The sequence below is a fragment of the Vicugna pacos genome, chromosome X, assembly GCF_048564905.1.
Source record: "Vicugna pacos chromosome X, VicPac4, whole genome shotgun sequence".
Classification (NCBI taxonomy): Eukaryota; Metazoa; Chordata; class Mammalia; order Artiodactyla; family Camelidae; genus Vicugna; species Vicugna pacos.
In genome coordinates, this window is record NC_133023.1 from 33398631 (window position 1) to 33410473 (window position 11843).

Consider the following 11843-nt stretch of genomic DNA (forward strand, 5'->3'; position numbering starts at 1 on the left):
ATGAGGCTTATAAAAAAACAAGTAAATAAACAGAAGTCCCCTACTCTCCTTCCTATATTATTCCCCAGAGGCCTTTTAGCTATTTATTCTGATGTTAACAACCATATTTCTAAATATATATATATGTTTACACTGTTTGTTTGGATTTGTCTGTTTTAGATATAGGTCCATTGTTTTCCAACTTTTAACGTAGCAAAGAAGTCAAATGTTATCCTTATTTCAAACACTTTATCGGTGATCTAATTGTTTTTTTCTGAAATCATTTAGGATCTTTTCTTTATCTCTGGAGTTCTGAGGTTCAAACAAAGTACATTGGGATAGACTTTTTTTCATTCATTGATTCTTGCAGGGCTCTTGCAGTTTGGAGACTCAAGTCAATCAACTGGGGAATGTTTTTGCATTATTTCTCATAGAACAAAGAAAATAATTCTGGGAAGAAAATGATCACTTTCTAAAACTTTTATTTGCCTATTATATCTCTTATTTAAAAAAAATCCTTTTGTCTTTATTGTACATCTTTTTTGCCTTTTGGTTCCAATTTCTAGGATAGTTCCATGACTGAATATTCCAACATTTCAATCGAATTTATTTTTAATCATACTTTTAATTTCCAAAAACTCAAACTCTGATGATACAGGTTAAATTCTTCTGTTCTCTGCATTCTCTCAGTTTTTTGGTCTTTTTTTTTTGTGTGTGTTAATATCTTTCCCCAAATATTTGGTGATTTTGGGTGGCCCACTTATATTTAAAGATGAGATAATAAAAAGTCGATCTGAAATTTTGTTCGTGGGAGGGCCTTGTTGACCAACGGACTTCACAATTAAATAATCAAATGGTCAAGCATATTTTTCATTGAAAACTCCCAAAATGTCAATGTATGTGTATGTGTGTGTGTGTGTATATATATATATATATATATATGGATCGTCTCCCTAGGGAGTTTTAGTCTCATCAGCAAATAATCTTTCAATCATTTGCCAGGGCAGTCTGAGGCTACCTGCCATTGTTCTGGTGTTGGGTGGGAGTAGAAGAGTGGAGTTTCCCCTTCACTATGCAGACTTTCATTCAATCTCCTTTTATGATCTGTCTGAAGTGCAGCAATGTCTTGCAATGCTGAGAGGTTTCACAGGCATTACCTGATGTTCTTTCACCCAGAAGCAGCTGGCTTTATGTAGAGTGTAGTAGACTGCTGAAACCTCAGTTACAGTGCCAGCTAGGGAAGACGCACCTTCTACCTGTCAATATATGGTGCTCTCTTCTTTATAATTAAGGGCGTGAGTCCAGAAACCAACAGGTATAAATTGGAGAGGCCCCTCTAACTATTATATTTAATAACCCACTGGAAGTATTTTTGTTCCAGTTACTACAAACTTTGGCTCAGTGGGTGTGGATGTCCTAGTGGCTGAGAGAGAAATCCTTGCACCAGAGAACACAGGTACAGTTCCCATAATGGAACCTGAGACTGCTACCTGGCCATTTGAGGGTTCTCATGTCGCTGAATCAACAATCATAGGGTTACTGTACTGGGCGATTTATTTTGATTATCAGGGGAAATTTGGTTACTGCTACATGATAAGGGTAAGGACTATATAGAAACCTAGGCAATTCCCCAGAACACATTTTGGTTTACTCAAGAGTTCTGATACTGAAAGACTGCATCATTGCAATAAAAACCAGACATCAAAGACTTGAATCCTTTAGACATTAAAGTTTGGACTACCCCCCAGGAAAGATAACCATCCAGCTGACATGCCAGCAAAGAATTAGGGCACGTGTAATGTGTGGTAGAAGAAGGTGCATATGATAATCAACTTAACCCTCATAACCAGCTACAGAAGTGGGGTCTAACACAACTGTAACTGTGAAACGCCCCTTTCCCCACATTGTAGTATACGAACTTTGGTGTTAGCCAGTGTTTCCTATTTTAGGTAAGAATGTCATCCTCCCATGATACAGTAGTTAATGGGATTTCATACACTCCTCTGTTGGGAAAATGAAGGCTTCATCCTAATGACGTATAAGAGTGGCTGCTGCAAATCAAAAGGAGTAGACTCTGTGAGATGACTTCTGTTTGATGCCTCCCTCACCCGTTTTCTACTATTCTTTAACTTTTTATCATTCATCCTCAACCCCCCCAACCCCCGCCACCACCACCAGAAGACACTCTTCTCTCCCAGAAGCTGACCTGTATGGATCCCTCCAATAGGTTCCTGTTGGGTTTGGTCAGTGGAGAACCCTGGCAAATAGACTGCAGAGAACACAGGGGTGTGAGACAGGGTGTTTATTCCCTTAGTTCTCTCCTTGAAAGGCTGCTTTGGGCTGGATATTTTCCTCAATTAAAGGTCACTCACTGCTTCCCTTCAGGTGACCAACTGTACACAACATTCTTTCCCCTTCCTCATATGCTTTCAAGCCTAGAATCATGACATCTTGGCTGCTACTGACCCTATGTCCCCACATGTAAATAAATCCTTCGTGAATTATCCTGTCTCAAATGTACCATCTCTGTTTCCTGAGAGGACCAGATCTGATTCCATATATACCATGATGAATTTTAGATAAACAGATTTAAACAAATTTCTGTTGTGGGTTATTTAGTTTCTCCCTGACACACATACATATGTTTAACTTTTTGCTATCGGTAACACTGCAAATATTACACTTTGGCTAAATCTTAGTGGACATTTGTCTTAATTTCCTTAGGATTCATTTTTGAAAGTGAAATTGATGGCTCAAAGATAGTTTCAAGTATCTTAATAACGAATTTCCATATTGCCCTCCAGTAAACTTGTCACAGCTTATGCTGATTTATATCAGCCATATATGAGGCAACTTAATTCATTCAACTTTAGTTAAAGCTGGGTATTAATATTTTATAATTTGCAAATTTATGGGTGAAACAATTTCATTGTTGGTCTAATTTGCATTTCTTTTTATTATTTCTTAAGCTGAACATTTTCAGATGCTCATTTTCCATTTATATATCTTTCTTTTGTAAATTATTTCTATCCTTTGTCCTTTTGTCTAATTGAGGTTTCACCTTTTTTTCTTATGTTAAAATACCTACCCGTTGCCAATATTTATTTCTGATGACAAAAAGAACAAATACAAGAAATAAGGGGCACAATGAATTTTTTTCAGTGTAGGGTTTCTGAAGGACTGAATCAGAGATATTTTCCACAGTTATTTTTAGGGTAAATTGTATTCTCTTCTTGAAAAGTACACAATGATTATCATTAACATCACCAGGAACTGCATGAATAAGTTATCAACAGAAAAAAAAAATCTCTTCAAGTGGATATCAAAACTTACAACAAAGTGTTATTTAAAACTTTAGGCTTTTAAATGCAGTACGTTTTTATAGGAAATACCATTGCTTTCAATTGCTTTTCCCCAGGCTACATTAACTCTTTGTTTTTATAAAGAGAAAAAAAAAACTGTTACCAGTAATAAAAAAGAAAAGGCTATTCCTTGGTAGAGACAAATTTGCAATCATGTGTGAAGGAATGTGGAAATAGGCAAAGTCAGAAAGTAATAGCCTAATTTACATATTATTTCCATGAAGTTCCTTCCCCCATAGGATATTCTTTAAAAAAAAATAAAAGATGATTTCACTACACATGAGATTTGAGGTAGCGATAACTCATTCTTTCCATTTTAAAGCAATAATAAACATTAACACATCATTGTTCAGTCTCCATTAGGGCAGTGTTTACCTCCAGACTATTACAGACAATTGAAAATCCGCTTATACTGCTCCTGGCATTCAAATGCCATTCAGGAATTCCAGTTGCTTCCTGAAGTAGTACCTTCTTATTTCCCTGATGACTCCATTGACTTAATCAGATCAGTCCCTATCTCTCTCTCTGTTGTTGTTATCATTATTACTATTCCCTATTATTTTACTTCAGGGTGTCTTCTCGTCTCACCCAAGCCACTGTAGTGGCTGCTTAAACTGATCTGTCTCACTTTTCTCTAATTCACTCTCCTGGATACTGTAAGACCAAGTTTCTAAAATGTTCATCTGGCCATTCTCACTCCCCTGAATAGAACCCTTTAATAGCTTCCCATTGTCTACAAAATAACACCCAAGACACTTAAAACGGGGTGTAGTACCCTTTATTACCTAGCTTCTGCACACTTTCCAGGCTTGTCTTTCTCTTCATCCCATTCTTTAGCTATATGAAGCCTGAGCCTCGGATCATATCTTTTTTAATCCTATCTACCTGGTGATACTGCTCTCAAAACTCATTTCAGGTATTACTCTTTCTGCAAATCCTTTCCTGGCTTCCCAGGTTAAAAATGATCACTCTCCTCCAGGCATTCATAGTTAACTGGGTGTATTTAATCTCAGTTCCCTTCTTGCTTAACTGTACAGTTTGTGCCTGTGTTCTAGGCTCCTCTTTGAGAGATGGACCAAATCTCTGTGTACAGTATCCAACATAGCACATGGCACACAGTAGGCACTAAATACATCTTTGTTGAGCTGAATAGATAAATGGATCAATAAACAAGCATTCTGGAGACAAACTATGGTGGATAAAAGATGTTTGTTTATTAAGAATCCAATGTAAGCTTCTGCCTCCAGTTGCTCATATCAAACTAATTAGGTAGAAATGGCATATGCATATAAAAAGAAAAAGCAAGTGCATGAGTCAGGGTCCCATCTGAAAACAGATGGCACACTCCAATTAAGATAATTTGAGTAGGCTTGATTTACAAAGGGTTGGATAACAAAGGTGTGGACAGGGTGTAGGAAAGCTACAAGGAATAGTGCAGTAACCTATTTGCACTGTTAAAACTATTATAGTTTTAGCTATCTCTAGCCCTATGCCTGAAGGGATGGAGAGGTAAGAAGAAAGAAAGGTTATTGGAACCTAGAAGGAGAGAAAATTGCACAGAAGAATCTTAAAAAGAACAGTGACTTTGGGGCAAGGGACACAGCCAACCCCAAGATGACATCAAAAAGGAAAGTCCAAAGGAAAAAGTTTCCTCCTCATTCTTCTCCTTCCCTTCAATCTGTTGCTGAGGCTCTCCATTGGTCAGATCCAACTGGAAACCAGAGGCCACTGGAGCCTTCTGGTACATTCCATATAGGCTCCAGGAGTGCAGAGCAAGGTGTAGAAAGGTGAGGAGTGAACCAAGAGGGGAAATCAGAAGATAACCAACACAGTGAGTGTCTCACACTTCCTTGAATCATCAAAGAGCCTAGTAGATCAGTTTATACATAGTATGGACTCAACAAGAGCTTACGGACAGTTTGATAATTAACAGGACTGAAAAAATCATTATGTTGGCCATGGAGGTGCAACTTTCAGTTCTCCCTTCAAGAAAGAATTTGCCGTTCAGCTGTGAATGGAGCAGTTAGTTGAAAGACTCTATCTGTAGTGCTTTCAGGAGTCATTGCAGCATTTGAATCGAATTCACTGTCTTTCCAGGCATCCCCCAGCCAGTGAACGATCAAGACTCCACTAATGGGCAATTCTTTCTCAAGAGCTCCTTAGTGGGTTGGCCAAAATTTTGTCCAATCTGCTTCATATTCTTGAGGCTCTTCCTGTCCAATTCTGCTTCATGACCTTTTATCTCTCATAGGTATTATTCTCCAATAAACCACTTACACCCTAATTCTGTCTAACCATTTGCTTCTCAGAGAACCTAAACTGACACACACACATACTTAATGAGTGATCTTAGAAAATAAGAGTTTCTTTATGAAAAGAGACTGGAGTGGCCCAGTTTCATGAAGGAGTAGAATTGTGAAATAGGTCTTAAAAGTTGAGAAGGAAGAAAAATAATGGTATCGTTCAGAAAACCTGTCCCTCAATCCACAGCAGACTGTCCATCATCCCTTTCTATGTCACAGAGTTGCAATAAGGATATAATGAGAGAGCATGCTGTTTCTGAAACTTGGGTGAGCCAGTCAACAGAGGCTGCCACCACGCATTACTGTACACTCACTCTCAACTCCTTCTTTCTAGCACACTTCCAAGAGAGGTTGCAAAAGTGAAATGTCACTTTCCCAGTCTCTCTTCCACTAGGGGTGCCCATGTGGTATAAATTGATACAAATAAAGAGCTTATAGAAACATTTCTCTTTTTTTTTCCTGATAAAAGAGATAAATGCAGATGGGGCAGCCATCTTGAGACCAAGATGCAGAAATCCAACACACCAAGTTTGACAGAACAGAAAGGCAACTTTTTAAAGCTGTGTTCTTGAGATGTTGCCCAATCCTGGCCTTCTCAACTCTCGACTGGCCTGTCCATAGTTCTGGTTATGTGAAAAACTATACTGTTATTTGTCATCTACTGTAATCTGTGAAGGCCATCATATTCTGATGATTAAAAACATTTAAATTGGATGCTCAGTTACCCCATTTCTTAGTTCTCACTTTTTCTGGGTTTCAGGACCCCGTGAGAAGGAATTTAAATCAGATTCTCAGTTGTAACTTAACTGACATTCTGGAGGATTTCCAAGGAAACCAAAGCGGAAGAAAACATGGAATCTCTACAAGAAAATACATATGAATGTTTCATAAAGGTATGGATGAAGCTGACTTCATTGTTGGGACCGGGTGTGAGAAGTAGCAGGATATCTAGGTAGAAAGTGAGGCTGTACAGCCCTCTGTGAATTTTAAGCATCAGATGGCTGTGATATAAAGAAGAAAACAGTGCTCTCAGAGGTCAAACAGCTCTACTGAGGAAGCCCTCTGAAATGGGTTACAAGAAAAGTAGGGAAGGATTTTCATACTGGCTGGGGAAAAAGAAGAGAACAAGAAGATGGTGATTTTTAAGTGATTAGTAGAACTTCTGGTTTCATCTCTAACATATAAAGAGCTTAGAAGTCATCACTCCAGTACTTACAACAAGGAAAAGACTAGGCACAATGAAGATCAATGACTTTTCTTGGAAGGGAAAGCTGCTCAAGAAATCTACTTTAAATATTAAGACTCTGATAGTTTAAAAGTAAAGAGAGCATACTCACCTCGGCAGCACATACACTAGAACTAGAAAGATACAGAGAAGATTAGCATGGCCCCTGCACAAGGATGACATGCAAATTTGTGAAGCATTCCAGATTTTTTTGAGATTTGTCTATAAAATAGACAAACAACAAGTTTATACTGTATAGCACAAGGAACTATATTCAATATCTTGTAGTAACCTATAATGAAAAAGAATATGAAAAGAAATACATGTATGTATATGTATGACTGAAACATCATGCTGTACACCAGAAATTGACACAAGGTTGTAAACTGACGATACTTCAATAAAGAAAAGTAAAGAGAGCAAATACACTAAGCTAACACTAATCAAAGAAAGCTGGAGTAGCTATATAAATTTGAGACAAAGTAGACTTCAGGACAAGGTAATTTATCAAAGATAAAGAGAGGTACTACATAATAACAAAGGAGTCAGTTCTCCAAAAGACCTAACAATCCCAAACATGTATGAACTTAACAACAGACTGTCAAAATACTTGAGGCCAAAACTGCTTAAAGTGAAAGGAGGAATAGATAAATTCAGTATTACAGTAGGAGACTTCAGCATCTTTGTCAGTAGTTGATAGGTCAAGCAGTAAGAAAATCAGTTAGGATATAGTTGAATTGAACAGCAAAATCAATCAACTTGATCTAACTGACATTAATAGAATACACCATCCAACATCAGTACAATATACATTCTTTTCAAATTTGTATGGAATATTCCCCAAAATAGATCAGATTCTGGACCTTTAGATATACCTTAACAAATTTAAAGGAATAGAAATCATACAAAGTATATTCTCAGACCACAATAGAATTTAAAAGAGAAATCAACAACTGAAGACACCTGAAAAATCCCAAAACATCTGAAGATTAAGCAACACATCTGTAATAACAGATGGGTCAAAGAAGAAGTCTCAAGAACATAATATAAAAATATTTTGAATTAAATGAAAATGAAAATACAACATCAAAATTTGTGAGATACAGTGAAAACAGAGGAAATTTTTAGCATTAAATACATATCTTAGGAAAAGAAGAAAGACCTAATCAGTGAGGTAAGTTTAACCCTTAGGAAATAAGAGAAAAAAAAACAATTTAAGCCTAAAGCAAGTAGTAGGAAAAAAAAATCAGAGTAGAAATCGATGAAATTGAAAACAGGAAAACAATAGAGAAAATTAGTGAAACCAAAAGATCAATAAAATTGATAAACTTATAGACAGGCTAACTAAGAAAAAAAAGAGAGAAGACCCAAATTACCAATATCAAAAATGAAAAAGAGTCATCACTACTAATCACACATACCCAAGACACAGATGACTAAAACTCATAAAAGGGAATATAGTTAACTTGAATAGCCTTACATTTATTAATGAAATTGAGTTAATAATTAATAAACTTCCCCCAAAAGCACCAGACTCTGATTTTACTGGCAAAATCTACCAAATATTTAAAGAGGAAATTATTACAAATTTTCACAATCTCTTCTAGAAAACAGAAACAGAAAGAATATTTTCTCACTCATTCTAGAAAACATTGTGCTTCAACTATTCAATCCAGATATCCCTTCCCTCAAGTCCCTGGAAACCCCTGATGGTTTTACTGTTTCTATAGTTTGGCCTTTTTCAGAATATACAATACTGTGATAGTGAAAATAAGACATTAAGCATTTGTCAAAACCCATAGAACTTTACAGAACGAAGAGTTAGCCTTAATATATGCAAATTTTAAAAATCATTTAGGAGGTTGAGAGATCCCAGGATAAAATGGAGAATGTGACAAAGGAATCTAAATGCATTACAAAAGTTTGAAATAACCTCACCGAAGATGGTGAATGAAAAGGTGCTGACCTAACTCACTTTGAAAATGAGTGGAGATTATAAGACTCAAAGCAAAAGGACCTATATTTAACCACTGTGCTCTAGTTGATAAAACTGTTTTCCACGGGGATATGGGTTAGCGATTCTGAAAACAATATCCATACATACTGGAATTGAACAATGAATTAAATGGATGGCAGACAGTAGAAGCCAGATATCACTGTTGGAATGGGAGGTTACAGGGAAGGAAGCTCAAATGATCCATGAGGTAATGGATTAGAATTGGAGACATCAGTATGAACCAATTTTAGCTTAATGAAGATATAGATGATTACTTATAGAAATATGTATATTACTACTATACTAATACCAGATGTTAGTAACAGGGGAAATGATATGGAGCATATAGGAACTCTCTGTACTATGTTTCACAATAATTCTGTAAGTCTAAAACCTGTCTAAAATACAATTTTTAAATTTATTAAAAAATACTAGTTTGCAATTTGGAGAAACAACTTTACATGTCATAGGGATAGTGGTTAATGAATTAGATGGCAGAGAAAATGAATTTTTCCCATCTTTCCTTAAAGGTGGAAGCACTAACCATGCTATGATGTTAGGTATACAGCCCAGAGATGCACCGTGGAATGGTGAAAACCACACTTTACTATAAGTTAAAAAGCAAGGATGTAGTGCTAACTTAGTTGCTTGCTGGCTCTGGGACCTGGCGAAATCTCTCCTTTTCTTCAAAATGAGGGTTTTGGATCTGACGACCTTTGACATCTGTCCAGCTCAGACATTTCATGTAATCTAGAAGGCAGATCTGGCTTCTCATCTGTCCATAAGGCTGATACCCTCCTCGTGGGCATGGCTATGTATCTGCAGATAGGATGTTGGAGCCCATCCCAGGCAACCAGCTAGAGCCAAGGACTGCTATGGGGTGCAGCAGAGGTGTCAGCCCACCGACAGGGAGTATAAGGTTACAGTAGCCTCCCCACCCCCACTGACCTTTGAGTTACTGTTGGTGACCTGTCAAGATCCTCTTCATCAGGCCACTGTGTCCATTCACCCACCTCTAGAGAACTGTGCTAGGTTAACAGGGACTGCTTTGTGCAAAGAGGCCTAGGAGGTTACACAAACCCCTTTTCTGGGAGTTGACCCACTACTACTGACTAACATTGAGGGATTAAAGCCTAGCTCTCTTGACTCGAGCTGGGACAATTCTGTGGTATTCTTCACCTTAACAGAGTTCCCTGTGAAATCACGCTGAGCCTAGACTTCCACTGAACCCACATCTTTGCCTGGCCTCTTCCGCCCTCTCTTGATTGCCTTACTCCATTTTAGGTTTCATGGGAGAACACTCCCTCACTTGCTCAAGCATCCCTGCCTCCGGCTCTGTTTTTGGGAACCTGACCGCAGAGAGTGTCGGAAAGTTATCGATGCTTCTAAAGTCCTGGAGAAATTACGGGTGCGGCTAGTCCTGTGCAAAATTCTCTAAAGGGATCAGCAAGCTTACTCTGCCAAGAGCTAGAGAATAAAAAACTGTAGGCTTTGCAGATCACTTATGGTCTCTGCCACCTATTTCATTTCTCCTTTTCTTAAAACTCTTTAAAAATGTAAACAGCATTCTTAGCTCTTAACCAGCACAAAAACGTGCAGCAGGCAGGATTTGGCCCACGGGCTCTAGTTTGCTGACCTCTGCTCTAAAGCATGGAGGTGCATAAAGTTGGCAGGGCCGCTCCAGTGCAGAGTGGAGGTTTCAGAGGCCTCGGTTACACTTCTGTCTTCTCTGGGGAGGGTTAAAGCCGAAGCCCGTCTGACAGCAGTGCCGCAGGAATTAACTGATGAGCTTTAAAGGCTCCAAAAACATAATGGGCTGTACAAAACTAAGTATTCAGGGATTTATCATTAAATATTCATCTCCTGTTTAATCAGTTGTCTTCTGCTTATGGTTATTAGAGAAAATCTTTTAACAAAATGGCTTAATTTAGGAGACCTGAAGATCTCTCCAGAAGCAAAATAATTCCCAGTGAACCTCTGTGAATTACTGAGAAAAAAGAACAAGCGACAGACATACAAGAGACACAGACACACACACACACACACACACACACACACACACACACACACACACACACACACACACACACACACACAGAAAGGCTGAAGCAGAAACTGAGAGCAAGAGGCCACATACGGAGATCAAGGAGAAAGAGACAGAGAGAGGCAGAGTGCGGGGGTGGGGGGAGATGGAGAAGGGAGGGGTGGCAAGAAAAGAAATGCAATCAAAGGGAGGAAAATGAAAAACAGATACAGACTGAGTGACAGAGAGACAGGGAAAGAGACAGGGATGGAGAGTCATAAACAGGGAGAAAGAAAGAGAGGCAGAGAAACAGGCAGAAAGAGAGAGACAGTGATAGAGAGCCGGAGAGAACTACTCTTGATAAGCAATATTTTTGGCAACAACCCAAAGCCTGATCTCAACAAGCAACGCTTAAGTAATGGTTGAATACTTGTCTCATTTCAGCCTCTACCTTCACAACCCAACATCTAGGGGCAGAAGCAGGTACATGCAGGCTGTCTGGTTTCAAGAGACTAAATATTTTGTATTTTAGAATTCCGGAATATATTTTCTGGATTATCTACTGAAGAGGGCACTGATGATGTTGTGATGTCCCCAGTGATGTCTGAGAACAGATTCTGAGCAAGGTAGAAAAGGGTAGGGAAAGACATATGAAGGAGCAATCACAAGGTAGGGAGCACGACAGAGAAAGCACTGGCCGCAGAGCAAAAATGCCTAGGCTCTAGTCAGTACCACTTAATGAGCTTGGAAAGTTGCTTAGTGTGTCTGAGTTTAGATTTTCTTATCTGGAAAATTTCTCTGTCTCTCTCTCTCTCTCCCTTCATTTCTTTCTCCCTCTTTTTGTAGATAGAGAATGTAGACAAAATGCAGACAGTAAGGTAAGGACAGTGACTGCTCCCTAACTTTCCTTCTATAGCCTCAGCAATATCCCAGAAAAGGAAAAGACAGAAAATGT

The 11843-nt window shown here is 38.3% G+C and overlaps 1 non-coding gene across 1 annotated transcript; it reads left to right on the forward strand.

The window, feature by feature from the left end:
• The first annotated feature begins 6973 nt into the window (after window positions 1-6973).
• On the forward strand, window positions 6974-7080 carry LOC116277258 (U6 spliceosomal RNA). Its single transcript, XR_004186737.1, has one exon. It is a non-coding gene; the product is annotated as a U6 spliceosomal RNA (small nuclear RNA).
• Window positions 7081-11843: the final 4763 nt, after the last annotated feature.